The following is a 15479-nucleotide window of genomic DNA, read 5'->3' on the forward strand; positions in this document are numbered from 1 at the left end:
GCAGTTGGGGGAGAGTTTTCCACCTAAAGATTAAACCTGACAGTCTGCAAAGGCGGCGCAGTCAAAAACGGAAGAGGAAAGACATTGTCTCTACGTTTAAATTTTTCCAAGCAACTTTGTGCGTTCAGGTCTCTTTACATTCTTAAATGATGTAATATCACCTTAAAAACGACACGCGGTGGTTTCAGAAACGTTGGGTACATTAATCGCTGCTCTCCGTGAAGACATGCTTTCACTGTTGGTTCTCCTGTAGTTTCTATCTGAAAGAGACTTAACGATCAGACCCGTGGACTGTGATTTACACCCACATGTGAGAAGCTTCTAATAGTGTGAACCATCCACACTCGCCTACAGCAGTCGCACAAGCGTTTAATTCTTCATTTCAGGCGCCTGGCTGGGAATGAAATGTACACCTAGGCTGTTAAGCTCTGAGGAAGAATGTGAGGCTATAAGTTAGCACTTCCTACCAATGGAGAAAAAAAAACAAAACAAAAAAAACAAAAAACAGTGAATCAAGTATAAATAACAGATTTGGAGTTTAACTTCAATTTAAGTAAGGAAGAGCCAGTGTGATCAATTTATGTAAACAAATGCAATCTGTGAATAAGATTTAGAAACAAAACTGTAACTATTTTTAGTACTCTTCTTGCAGGGGAGAGCAGTATAATTACAAGAAGCAATTTCATGGTTAAAGGGATTCTGCACCTGGACTGCAAGGTAGAAATCCCAGCCTGAACAAATTCCTGGCTCTACTGGCTTTTATTTGTTTAACTGTCGTTTAACCCCTCTGCTTCTTAGCTTCCTCATTGGTAAAGCGTGTGTGTGTGTGTGTGTGTGTGTGTGTGTGTGTGTGGTGAATGAGGTCAGTGTATGTTTACTATCATCTCTATAAAAAGAACAGATAATGAGATTGGCACAGCCAGCAATTCACTTGAAGCAGCCAGTTCCAGTTCAAAATCGACTAATAAGTGACAATGAGAATTCTTCCATACAGCTCAGTAACTTAATTTCCTAAGAATTGGAGACCATCCCTGAGCTTGGAATTGGAGATCTGGGCAAAATAGTCACATTGTTTGTCTGTTTAACAGCCACTTTTCCAGAAAGCCTGGGCTAAAAGTCATCTGGTTTGGCTATTTTCTGGCTATTTGAAGTCATATTCAATGGGGTCTAGGCTTCACATGTTTTGCTAAAGCATCTTTTGTATTCCTGGCTATAGGTTAAGGCTTAAGAATGAGAAAGATCCAGGTCATTACCTACTGTCATTCAAGGTTTGCCTTTTCCCATCTTACTGTGTTCTTCCTTGTTCTTGTCACCTTGTTTAAACCTATCATGGTGTTTTTGTACCTGTCATCCCCACAATCTTGAATGGGATAAAGGGCTGAGAATATTCTGTCTCTCCCACAGATCCCTGGAGACTATGCAATAGGAAGATATGTTGAAGATAATCTGGAAAAAAAAAAAAAAAAGACTTTTCCAAAGCTACTAGGGAAAGTTCATTTATTAATTATCCTGATGATTGGTGTTAATACTGTCACAAAAAATATATTTAGAAAATAAAACCTGCATTTTAAGTAGAATGATTAAAGTGAAAGTGTTTGTCACTCAGTCTTGTCCAACTCTTTGCAACCACATGAACTGTAGCACACCAGGCTTCTCTGTCAATGGAATTCTTCAGGCAAGAATACTGGAGTGGGTAGCCATTCCCTTCTCCATGGAATCTTCCTAATCCAGGGACTGAACTTGGGTCTCCCACATTGCAGGCAGATTCTTTACCATGTGAGCCAGGGAAGCCCCAGAATATTTAAACCTAGACCATTTCCAACAGCCCTCCCCACGTTAGCTATCATCATCATAGCTTCTGAATACTCTTCTAGTGCTCTGACCATGTAGCTGTTTCTGTGCTAAGCTAACTTTGTTACATTTTATTATAGTTGTTTATGTGCTTGCCCCCACAACAGTTTCTTGAAGTCTGGGATTGTATTCAATTTATCTCATATCTAGTACTGAGTGACTAGTCCACAAACCATAATATTTTCATTAGCCACAAACTAACTTTATGAGCAAAGAGTTGGACACGGCTGAGCAACTGAACTGAACTGAACTGAACTTTATGAGAGACCCGGCTACCTTAAGCATTGTGTTTACCTGTTATTCACTTCAAAATGGAAAACTGTTTTACATTGTGCTAATTATAACCATAATAAGAATCATCTTGAAAATGATGCCATTTGTACATATATAAAATAATAAGCAAAAGTTCCCCTAGCCTTACGCTTCACCTCTAGATCCTGTGTGGTAATCACTATTAACATTCTGTAGTATATCTTTACATTTTCATTCATGTATTACTGTGTGCATAAGCACAGATAGGCTCATACCATAACATACCTGCTCTGCTCACTAATGCTTCGTAGATAAGTAACACACACACACACATTTCTGAGTAATACTGTTAGCAATATAGGCTAATTAGGACTTTCTCTAGGTCCAGATTGATTCTAGGTCAATTCCCAGGCTTTGCTTTAAATAATGCAAATGCTTTAAGGCCAGGAACTCATTCTTCCCTCTGCCCCATGAAAGGCATTTCTCTTTTTTGACAAATCATATTCTAAACAGACATTGTATGGCCCAAATCATTAAATAGTATTGCTATTATGTTAATAGGCAAGAATACATGGCTCATTAACTTTCTGCTCAATTTCTTTCTCAACTTCTTCATAGCCCCATGAAGCATCCTGTGACCTGAGCAGTTTGATCAGATACAGCACCTGGAATGGGCTAAAGCCCCTCTGCTGCTGCTGCTGCTGCTAAGTCGCTTCAGTCTTGTCCGACTCTGTGCGACCCCATAGACGGCGGCCCACCAGGCTCCCCCGTCCCTGGGATTCTCCAGGCAAGAACACTGGAGTGGGTTGCCATTTCCTTCTCCAATGCATGAAAGGGAAAAGTGAAAGTGAAGTCGCTCAGTCGTGTCCGACCCTCAGCGACCCCATGGACTGCAGCCCACCAGGCTCCTCTGTCCATGAGGTTTTCCAGGCAAGAGTACTGGAGTGGGGTGCCATTGCCTTCTCCAAAGCCCCTCAGATCCTTAGAATTATAAATTTTTAGAACTTGGAAGGATCTTTAGGGGTTTATATTCAGGCCTTTCCTTTTTGCAAATGGGGAAATCAAGACCTAGATAAAATAAATCACCAGGTAACGGTAGAAGAAAAACTAAGTCCTAGATTGCACTTAAACTCTTTGAGATTGTTGGCTAAATGCCTTAGTGTAAGTGCAAGATGTATTATTATTAATAAAGTAGTTCAGTAATAAAAAGTCAGTCATAATAGAATTTCTTTGCTAAGAAAACCATCAAATAGCCATGGAACACCTTTTACCCCTTGTTTAAATCAGATTCATTTTTATGATAAATTATTTAAAAGAAAGTTTAAAAAAATATAAAATCTTAAGTGCTATTAAAAATTGATTAGGAATGCATTATTTTTCATTGACCCAGTTCAGATTGTTTTTTAATTTTTTTTGGTCAAAGCTAATAAATTTGAGTAGATGTTTCAGACAGACGTTTTGTAATCATTTGGTCATCAGTCAATTAATCACAACTTCATAAATATTGATTTCAGATTACGTTTATTTTTCATTCCTGAAGATTTTTTTTTCCCCTTGGTTTTAAATTTATACACCCCCACTTGGATTGTGGTTAACACTGAGAAAACTCATAAAAGTTGGATTAAAAATTAATCAGAGGCGCTGGCCCAATTGTGTGGATGTCAAGCATGGTGCCATCTTCTCACAGACTGGAAATTCTGAGCTAAAATGTCTCAGGATGGTGTCATGAAAGATGCTTGTTACTACAGCAGACAGAGGAACTTAGGCTTTCCTTCCACAGTGGTTTTTTGTTGTTGTCTTCTTGCCATTTTTCTTTTTAGAATAGATGTTGGAAGTTAGCATTCATTCATTTAATGTATTTTTACTTAAAACATTTCAGAAGACGAACTCAAAGTTCATCTCATGGAGCTTACATTCTAGTAGGAAAGTTGCAGTTATACTGCATTGGCTTAGAACCAAATCCTGGCCTCTTGAGTAGCATTTGAGGTTTTAATAGTGAATTTTCTCATCAAATTTGTATGTAATCACAATATAAATGATCACAGAATAAATAAACAAATGTAATTAGTTGTTATTCCACCAACATTTAAATATTTTTTATGTGCCAGGCACTGATGTAAGAGTGGATAGACAGCTGTAAATCAGATAGTGTCTCTGCCTGTATTTATTCATTCAACAAATTATTGATTATCAGTGACGTGCCAGCCCCTGTACTATTAATGAGTCACTTTATAAATGGGAGGACTGAGTCCAAGTCTTCTATTCCACTGTAAAAATGTCTATTTCGACAGTGATTTCTCTTTTGGGTGTTCTTATGGTTGGTTAGCCCCTGGCATTATGATGTAGCAAGTTATAACTTTTAATATTTTTAAATGTTGCAAATTGGGTGGTTGTTTTAAATCAGGTAATTTTTAAAAGAATATTTTAGTTCCATTCTGAAGGAGATCAGCCCTGGGATTTCTTTGGAAGGAATGATGCTAAAGCTGAAACTCCAGTACTTTGGCCACCTCATGCGAGAGTTGACTCATTGGAAAGGACTCTGATGCTGGGAGGGATTGGGGGCAGGAGGAGAAGGGGACGACAGAGGATGAGATGGCTGGATGGCATCACTGACTGGATGGACATGAGTCTGAGTGAACTCCGGGAGTTGGTGATAGACAGGGAGGCCTGGCGTGCTGCGACTCATGGGGTCACAAAGAGTTGGACATGACTGAGTGACAACTGAACTGAAGGCTAAGAGGTACTTCACAAATGTTTGTTGAATAATGAAGAATAAATGTAAGAAATATTACCTCCAGGAATATTATAGCAGGAATCACAAGACAGAGAGGTTGTAGGACTTGCCAGAGTAGCAGAATAGGAACCCCAGCTCTAAGATTCTGGCTGGTTTGTCTTTAAGGTGCCCCACAGGGACTCCCCTGGCAGCCCAATGGTTAAGATTCCATGCTTCTGTTACCAAAAGAATGTGGAGTCCAACTGCTTGCCACTCAAAAGCCAATAAACAGTCCAAATCGGTGGAAAGAAAAGTTTATTTTATTTCAGATGCTGGGAGCTGGTGTTGGGGGGTGATGAACACCTGTCCAAAGGCTGACTTCCCCACTGACAGTTAGAGGGGAAGAGCTTTTATAGATGGAAGGAGGGGGCTACATGCAGAAACAGTATAGTTACCTCTGACAGCTTCAGATTGATCATCAGTGGTCTGACCAGCAGCATCTTGTTTTAGGTACAGTTAATCTTCATTTCCAGGGTCGGTTTATTTCCATTTCTTTGAGGCCAGTTCTCAGAATTGTGGCTGTTTATGTCATGGGTATCAGAGAAGGCAATGGCACCCCACTCCAGTACTCTTGCCTGGAAAATCCCATGGACGGAGGAGCCTGGTGGGCTGCAGTCCATGGGGTCGCTGAGGGTTGGACATGACTGAGTGACTTCACTTTCACTTTTCCCTTTCATGCATTGGAGAAGGAAATGGCAACCCACTCCAGTGTTCTTGCCTGGAGAATCCCAGAGACGGGGGAGCCTGGTAGGCTGCCGTCCATGGGGTCACACAGAGTCAGACATGACTGAAGCAACTTAGCTAGCTAGCTAGCTATGTCATGGGTATAGTTTGATCATCACATAGTTAACTTCTTCCACCTGGCATTTCAGTAGCTATAAGATAGTCCATAGTATATGGCTCAGAATATTATCTATAGCCCTTGAGAAGGAACTTAAAGATCCTTGACTATGCTTAATGACCACATTATCATTATTTGGTCTCCTTTGACTGTTTTCTTTTGTTTCTGCATTTCTCATTCCTCTGATTAAATTTATTCTTTGACTGAAGTTTTCCACAGATAAAAGGCAGGCAAAGGATATGGTGGGGTGGAGGTGGGGGGTGGGGCAAGGACTATAGGGTCCTGCTCTGTTTCACTTGCACTGCAGGGGGCACGGATTCCATCCCTGGTCAGGGAACTAAGATCCCACACCGCCATATGGTATGGCCGAAAAATAAATACTTTTAAAAGAGAAATTTAAAAAAAATATAAAAAAAAAACTATTAAAAAAAGATGCCTGACAGATAACAATCCTGTTCTTCTTGCCCTTAGTTTAGATGTGAGCAGTCTTTCCAAGATGAGAGTCTCCCATAGGAACTCAAAGCTAGGACGCTGTTCATCCTGTTTACTGAAGCCCTACAATTAACTGCATTCCACCTCTGAGTACCTCTCTAACAAATGCACCCTGCACTTGGCCATAGAGCCCTCAGCAGCTGGCTGGTGTCTTGCTGAGTGGCTTTACCTCTTTTAGGTAAACCCTCTTTACACACTCAACATTCCCAGTCATTGGATTTAGCATTTGAATTTATTTAGCAGTTGAATCATTACAAATGTTATTTAAAATATAGCTTCATTTCCCCACATTGCCACCCTCAATTCTTTGATCTATGACTTCTCTTTCTTTTCCCCCTCACTCCATTCATGGAGCTGACCAACTCCATGACCAAGTCTTAAGTCTCACTTCTTTCATGATGCTTCTTCTGTCTGTTTCAGCCTCCTTATAATCCTCTTGCCTTTCACATGCTTGATCACTTGTGATCTATATCCACCAGTTTTTGTACTGCATGCATTTATTCTGCCAACTATTATTTCACACCTATAGTCGATCACTTGGAGGGGGACATGGCAACCCACTCCAGTATTATTGCCTGGAGAATCCCCATGAACAGAAGAGCCTGCCAGGCTACTGTCCATGGGGTTGCAAAGCGTTGGACATGACTGAGTGACTAAGCACACAGCACAGTGGATCAGGCACCACCATGACAGATGCTAAAGCTAAAAAGCTGAAAGACAAGACCAGCCCCATCCTGGTGAAAGTTACTTTCTAAATGCAGGAAGTTGTCAATTATACACTGAGTTAATTCCTACAGGAGATGAGAGGGAGAGCACCCAGCTGAGCCCTGTGCAGAGGCAGATACACCTCTGTGGGGCTCTACATGTTTGGAAAAACCTCTTTATAACTAAACTGGAGGCCCCTAAGCAAGAGGAATCCTGCATTATCCATATGTGACACAACGCGCAGTGGGTCTCAGCAAATAATGGTTTAGTAACTGGCTGTCTATCCCCTTTTATGCTCTGTGTTTCTCTATATATTTATATATCACCATTTTTAAAATGTGTATTAATTTATTTGAGCTGTTGTTCTCAGGATTAGAAAGAACAATTGTATGTGTGTGTTTGTGTGTGTATGTATTCTTACTCAAGAAGGGTGTTTTCAAATCGTCATTCAAATTAAACAGCGAGATCTGTCTGGAAAGGCAAGTCTCTAGGCAGGATAGCTGTGCAGTAAAGTAGTCCAACAGCCTCTTCTGTTACCCAGCATGTAAATTCAATTTAGAGGAAAAGGTGCAGCCACATCACAGAATGGGCTTCCCAGGTGGCTCAGTGGGTGAAGAATCTGCCGACAATGCGGGAGATGCAAGTAGCTGTGAATTCGATCCCCTGGAGGAGGAAATGGCAACCCACTTCAGTGTTCTTGCCTGGAGAATCCCATGGACAGAAGGGCTACGATCCATAGTGTCAGAAAGAGTTGGACATGACTGAAGTGACTGAGCACGCGTGCACATCACAGAATAGGTGATACATGATATTTTCTCACGAACAGCTGGGGGGATCATGGCATAAAAGTGCCTTTCTTTCACTCCTACTTCAACAACTGCTTCCACGGTCTTCGTTACCCTCCCTTAGACAGTGCTGTCCTCTACTTTCAGAAGCTTGACATGGCCTCCAGAGGGACAGTAGACTCCTTCCTAGTAGCTAGTTTGATGACCATTCAAAGAAAGCATGAAATTTTATGATCCCTTTAGAACTATCACATACACAAAACAGTTTTGAAATTGTGGTCTTTTTTCGCGCATCTGTTTGGTCAGTACTTACCAGACTCACCTTAATCAAATTCATGGACACTGAAACAAGAAGAATGCAAAGTCATGAAAAATACAGAGGCAAAGCCCTTTCCGATGACTTGTCTCTTTCATGTAGTGATGGTTGTTTCAGGAGAATGAAGAGTCTGGGGGGACCTTGTTCCCAGCTATGGAATCCTGGAGAGAGAGTTACCAGAAAACTCTCCTTTAAAAAAAAAAAAAACTACTATTATCTGGTAGTTTTAAAGACTTCCTTTATAATCTTTATATTATTGAGATTTTACCCAAAATAACATAAAAATAAATTTCAATGTAACTACTGATTTTAAAATTATAAATTCTGAATTTATGACTTAAATAGTGACAATGTAGTAGTTAAATTTCAATCAGGACTTCCCTGGTCACACAGTGGATAAGAATCCACCTGCCAATTCAGGCGACAAAAAAAAAAAAAGAGTTAGTCAGTCATAGTTTCTTACAGTAATAAAGATTTCCACTGCTCTGTTCACTTCAGCTGGATTACCAGCATGCAAAATCTTTACTTAAGCATGTGAGATCAATCTAAAAAAAAAAAAAAAAGCTTTTTTAATTGGAGGAGAATTGCTTTACAATGTTGTATTGGTTTCTGCTGTATAACAACTTGAATCAGCCATAATTATACATTTATATATCCTCTCCTGAAAACTTTTCTCTGATCTTTGGAATCAGAGGCTCTCTTTACTGGACCGGGTTGGATACACAGATACCGCTGATGAGTCTCTGCGCCTTGGAGTCTTGGCACTGCTGTCCTCCTTTAGTGACTTCTTTGTCCTGTTGATGTGCCATTACTACTGATTAGCTGCAGCCAACCTCTGCTTCCATTCACCTCTGAGGCCCTCTGCCTACTGCAAGTGGATATGTCAGAGGCACACATTTAACTTTCAGAGGGTGGCCTGGTCTTTGGGACAGATAACTTATCACCCACAGGTATAAGTACCTTTTAGAGGTCAAGCAGCTGGACCACTGAACTTTTTGTCTTTTATTTATTTTTAAGATTCTTCAGTATATTAAAAAATGAAAGAAAAAAAAAACTCCAAAGTAGTTATCATAAATACTGTCATGTATTTTGAATATTGACATTTAACAGATTAGTTTCTTTAGTATTGTTGTTGTTCAATCGCTAAGTTGTGTCCAACTCTTTGTGACCCCATGGACTGCAGCATGCCAGGCTTCCCTGTCCTTCACCATCTCCTGGAGTTTGCTCAAACTCATGTCCAATGAGTCAGTGATGCCATCCAACCATCACATCCTCTGTCTACCCTTATCTTGCCCTCAGTCTTTCCCAACACCAGGGTCTTTTCCAATGAGTCAGCTCTTCATATCAGGTAGCCAAAATATTGGAGCTTCAGCTTTAGCACCACTCCTTCCAATGAATATTCAGGGTTTATTTCCTTTAGGATTGATCTTTTTGCAGTCCAAAGGACTCTCAAAAGTCTTCTCCAGCACCACAGTTTGAAAGCATTTGTTTGTTCATCCTCTGGCATCAATTGTTCATCCTTTAGAATGAAATATAAAAAAAAAAAAAAATGAAATATACCAAATCCTTCATGGCAAAATAAAATACAGTATAATTACTTTCACATTGACCAAAATAACTAGAAGATTCATCCTATAATCTTAATTCTTGGCACTAAAGGCAGTGTTAACTTGTAAAAGTTTGATTTGTTTTTGTCTTCAATCCATGGGTTGCATCCCCATGAAATCAATCAGTGAGTGAAAAGCAGGGAAACCAAGGTATAAAAATCTCCTTTACCCTCTTTCCTTCAAACCAGGATGAATTGGCTAAAATTTTTTACCTGAAATTTGTGTTTGTCCCATTTCTAGACCACAAGCCCTTGGTAATTTATACTGATTTTCTTCCCTTTTCCCATTCCGTCACCTTCACCACCATCTGTCTTAGTTGCAGCCAGCACACTGAGAAACTTTTAATAGAAGAGAACAGAATATAAACATACAAAGCTTTGCCTGTGGTGATGGTATTATTTTGTGCTGGGTTGTGATGCAAAGTAGATAGTTCTAACTGTGGTTTATACTAAAAATGTTAAGAGAGAACTATTATCTTGGTATACAAATTTAGGCTGAATGATGGATGTTTCTTTTTAATATCATCAGTGTGTCTAGGATGAAGTTTTTAGATTCTGAGATAACACTGCAAGTCAAAATTTGAGTCATCTGATAAATGAATCTTCTCATCCTTGGCCTGCTAAGCAAGAAGGTTATTTGCAACCCAAAGGGGCTTTGATGGAAACTTTCTTTCCCTGTTCCCATTCCCTCCTCCTCTTGCTGCTGCTGCTGCTAAGTGGCTTTAGTCATGGCCAACTCTGTGAGACCCCATAGATGGCAGCCCACCAGGCTCCCCTGTCCCTGGGATTCTCCAGGCAAGAACACTGGAGTGGGTTGCCATTTTCTTCTCCAATGCATGAAAGTGAAAACTGAAAGTGAAAAAAATCACTCAGTCGTGTCCAACTCCTAGTGACCCCATGGACTGTAGCTTCCCAGGCTCCTCCGTCCATGGGATTTTCCAGGCAAGAGTACTCCTTTACCCCTCCTCCAAATCTCTAAATAAATAAGAAATCATCTCAATTGCATTGCTTTAACTTTGCAGAAACTAAGGAGGAGCAAAAGGAAAAGGTCTGACTTTCACCATCATTTCCTTCACAAACATGTAACTCTGACAGAGCTGCAAAAGGTAACCCAGTGAGAATGGTAGTCCAGCCCAACAGACATTTCTGGAAAGTGTCCAGTGTGTTCCTTACAACCATGATAGACAGCCCTCCATTCTTCCTGTTTTATAGCTAGAAAGTCAAGGTTCACAGAGGTAGCAAAACTACACAGCTGTTAAATGCTGTAAGTAGTTTTTCTGTCTCATGTTTCAGTGGCTGTTCATTTAACGATCATTTGTCAAGGATGTCCAGTGTTCCAGATAACACGTCTTATACTTGGAGGATATTAAATTGAATGAGACATGGGATCTACCCTCTAGGAGCTTGAATCACCCTGGGGTTAAAGATACGTTTAAAACTTGATCAAATGTAGTTGGATAAGACAGCCGTAATAGCCAGAATAATGGCCCACTTATTCTGAGTCCAGTGGGAGGTCACACCCCTGTGGGGACCTTGAGGAGAAAGTCTTTTCAGCGTAGGGATCAGGGAAGTTTTTCCATCGCCAGGAAAGGACACTTAGAATATCTAGCAGTCATAGGGAACAGCAAGGCCCCTCAGAACAATGGGAACCATGAGTGCAGAGAAATTCTCAGTAAGAGAGAGCCTTCTTGTTAACAAGATGTGGGGAAGACGGCAGCACGGTGCAACCTATCAGAACCCAAGGGGGCCTTCCCTGTCCACATCCTCTGCTGTAGCTCCTCTCTGAAGTACCCAGATAAAAGTATCTCTTGCATATTTCATGAGTTTTTCAGATGCTAAAGGACAACCGCCAAATGGAGGAAATCAACTACGTGACAATCAGGAGCACGTAGCCCTCAGACCTTCTGGCACTTCCCATTGTTACTATTACTATGACTTCTGTGACAGCACCCTGTGACCTCATGCATGTTTGCATGGTCAGTCGTATCCCATTCTTTGTAACCCCAGGACTGTAGTCTGCCAGGCTTCTCTGTGCATGGGACTTCCCAGGCAAGAACACTGGGATGGGTTGCCATTTTCTCCTCCAGGGGATCTTCCCAACCCAGGGATTGAACCGGTATCCCCTGCATTGGCTAGCTGATTCTTCACCCCTGAGCCACCTGGGAGCCTGTGGCCTTATAATCAACCAATCAGAGAATTGACCAGGAGCTGATTACATACCCCACACCACCCGCTCCTTATTTGGCCTTTGAAGATGATTTCCTGAAACCCCTGGAGGAGTCTCAGGGGGTTTTTTGAGCATAAGTCCTGCGTTCTTCTCAGATGGCCCTGTGATAAACTTTTCTCTGTTCCAAACTCCAACATCTCAGTTTGCTTGGCTTCACTGTTCAGTGGGCTCAGGAACTTGTCTTCAGCAACAAGGACTGTACCAGAATTTCTAGCTTGCACAACAAGGTAAGGAGTGGAATATGGGCTATGACTGAATTTTATAATTTACTCAATTTTCAGCATTGTGGTCCTTGGTACTCTCTGCCTGGAAGAATGAACACTTTCCAAACTACCAGGTTTGTGTGCGTGCTAAGTAAGTCACTTCAGTCATGTCTGACTCTTTGTGACCCCGTGGACTGTAGCCTGCCAAGCTCCTCTGTCCACGCTATTCTCCAGGCAAGAATACTGGAGTGGGTTGCTATTTCCTCCTCCAGAGGATCTTCCCAACCCAGGGATCCAACCTACGTCTCTTACATCTCCTGCTTTTGGCCACTAATGTTGTCATAAATAAATCAGTTGTGGGCAAAGTTGATGTAATGAAAATCAGGTTTTTAAAAAATTGTTGCAGGAATTTATTTTAGAAAAACAGAATATAACTTGGGACACTTCAATATGCAAACCTCCCCGTGAAGGAGTCTTATGTCTTGATTTCAAATCTATACATAAAGGATTAAAAACCAGATTAGTGAACTAGGACAGTTCAGTTTAGAAAGTTTATATAGATATGAGAAACTAATGCAGTCGGTGGATAGTGGACAGGTCTTCACCGGAAGATCCAGTTTTATTGAATGATAGCAGGATACTGTTAAAAATAAAATTTAAATGTATCCAAGTTTCAAGGGATATGTCATTATTTTGGCAGTTCTACCATTATTTGGATAGAGGTGCAAGAGGTGAAATACCATCGTACTCTTTAAAGTACAAAAGCACAAGTCTTTGGGAGTCAAAGCACGTGCTAAGTGGAAAAATTTTAAATTATTGCCTAAAGCCTTTTTTTAAGCTGGTGAAAATGTTTTATTAGAATATTCCATGCTTTTTAGGGGAACGTGGAGGCAGTGTTCTAGAAGAAGAAAGCAAAGCCGGAAGGAAATGTATACATTCTATATTCATACTGTGTGTGTGTGCTATATACACACCCTACCTCATACACACCTCCCTTCACATACCTATATAACTGACATCTCTCATAGTGAGTTCAAACAACCAGAAAGCTCAGATAATCAGTGTCAATACTACACAATTATAATTGAAATTCTTTATGATGATTCTGTGACTCTGAAGAATCCTGAGATGCCTCTGGGATCCTCAAGGGTGTATTAAATTATGTCAAGGTCAATATTCTTGTTAATTATATTTTATTATATTATTTAAATATTGATTATCCTTCCATGTTATACATGTTGCTTTTATTTGACCTAAATAGTTAATTAACTATGTTTTAATTTGTGTGTGTGAATATTTGTGAAAAAAAGGTGCTAACATGCACATTTAATTTCATAACTGGTCTTCAATGGTAGCTGCAAATGTGATGCTTAGTAAAACACACCTTTAGTATAAAAAGACTATAACCTAGATACCACACTACTGCCTTATTTATATGCTTGCTTCTACATTAAATTTTTGAGACATTTGGTTGGAAAAAAGGGTTTCATTGGTTTATGAAAAAAATTGACAATGAGCTCTTTTTGTCCTCTACTTTAGGGCTTAGTTCCCAAGTTTTTGTTCGCTCACTCCGTTTATCTGTATTTGTTCCAAGTTCTGATCTTCAGTGATAATGCTTGGTTTGAAAGAGGCATCTCTGGCAATCAACATTTGCCAGAATGTGCTCCCTAATTCTCTCTAGATTTGCTATTCAGAGTAAGCGAGATTGGGTATTCAGGTTAGGGCACCCACCCTTTTGAAGCCCTCTCCTCATCCTCAGCCCCAATCGGTAGGGATGATTTTTAGGATGGTAATGATGGTCAGCTTACAGGATTCCACTTACTGGATTCCAGTCACTGTTAAGAGCGTTAAGTGCTTCTGTTCATTTAATTCTGGGGACAACCCTATGAGATTGTTACTATTTCACTTTTGAAAAAACTGAAGTGCATTCATTTGTTTAAAAACTGAACATTGAAGTCAGACTGTGGACCAGGAGCTCATCCAGGTTTGGGTCCATAGCAATGAATACAATAGACACAAAATCTCTACCTTCTCAGAGATTACACTCTGGCAGAGGCTCAGAGAGATTTGGAAACCCTGCTTAAGGTAGGACAGTTACTATGGGACATAGAGCATGTGCTCTAACCCCTGCTTCAATATTGTTTTCTCAGCCTTGTAAGTTCCACAGGAAACCTCAATCTATGGTGACTTTGGACTTAAAGTCAACTTGTCACAGAATTGAGACTTCCCTGGGAGTCTAGTGGTTAAGAACCCACCTGGCAATTGCAAGAGATGCAGGTTTGATTCCTGGCCAGTAAACTAGGATCCCACTTGCCACGGGGCAACTAAGCCCACATACTGCAGCTATTAAGCCCGGGCACCACAACTAGAGAGTCTGCAAGCCACAAGATCCTGTGTGATGCAACGAAGACCCAGAGTGTCACAACTAAGGCTTGACACAGCCAAATAAATAAAGATAAAAAAAAAAAACAGAAAACAAAAATGTTGCAGAATCTATTTGGTTCAGCAAGTATTGCTGAGTGCCTGCTATTCATGGGCTCCTCTGTCCATGGAATTCTCCAGGACAGAATATTGGAGTGGATAGTGTTCCTTTCTCCAGGGGGATCTGCTAAACCCAGGGATTGAACCCAGGTTTCCACATTGAAGGCAAATTCTTTATCAGCTGAGCCACCAAGGAAGCCCTTAATGGGAATAACACAAGACTAAGAGTTGTGCCTCTGACACTATTTAGGGACAAAGTTCCAAACTTCTCTTGCCTTATAGGTAGGTAGTAGATGAGATACCACCGAGTTAACTTGATTTTTAATGATTCTATATATCTAAAACTTTAAGTACAATGTTTAAAAATGTACACTTTCCAAAAGCATATGCCTCATGCTGACTTTGGAGGCTGTAAGCCTCTTGGAGGGTTTTGTAGTTTTCAAATACTTAATCTGATTAGCTCAGCATAATGGCCCAGCAAACAGGTTAGAAAGATGCTATCATTTCAGCTTTACGTTTGTGGAAACTGAGGCTAAGTGGCTTACCCTTGGGCACAGAACTAGAAAATATGGGGACAAACACTCAAATTCCTGTCTTTGCACAGACTCTGGCCCAGCTGTCTTCATTGAGCTTGTCTTGGAAAGAATTGTTCTTTACCCTCTTACTATACTGAAGGCTCTATGAACAATGGTAAATGGAATATGGTCCCTACATATTCTTAAAGCACCTGTAGTTCAGCAGTTGGGAAGAATGCTTGTACATAAACAACTCCTAAAAAGGAATAAAATGGTAAGAGTCTTAAGAGAGATTCAAATATGCAGCAATAGAAATTGATTGGTGGGAAAGATTAGTTTAAGTTGACTAAAGAGAAGACTTCCTAGAAAGATACTGTTTGAGTTTGTTGTATACAGATATATGGAGTAGGGGAAAGATGGGAGTGACAGCAT

Source organism: Bos mutus, chromosome 12 (assembly GCF_027580195.1).
Source record: "Bos mutus isolate GX-2022 chromosome 12, NWIPB_WYAK_1.1, whole genome shotgun sequence".
Lineage (NCBI taxonomy): Eukaryota > Metazoa > Chordata > Mammalia > Artiodactyla > Bovidae > Bos > Bos mutus.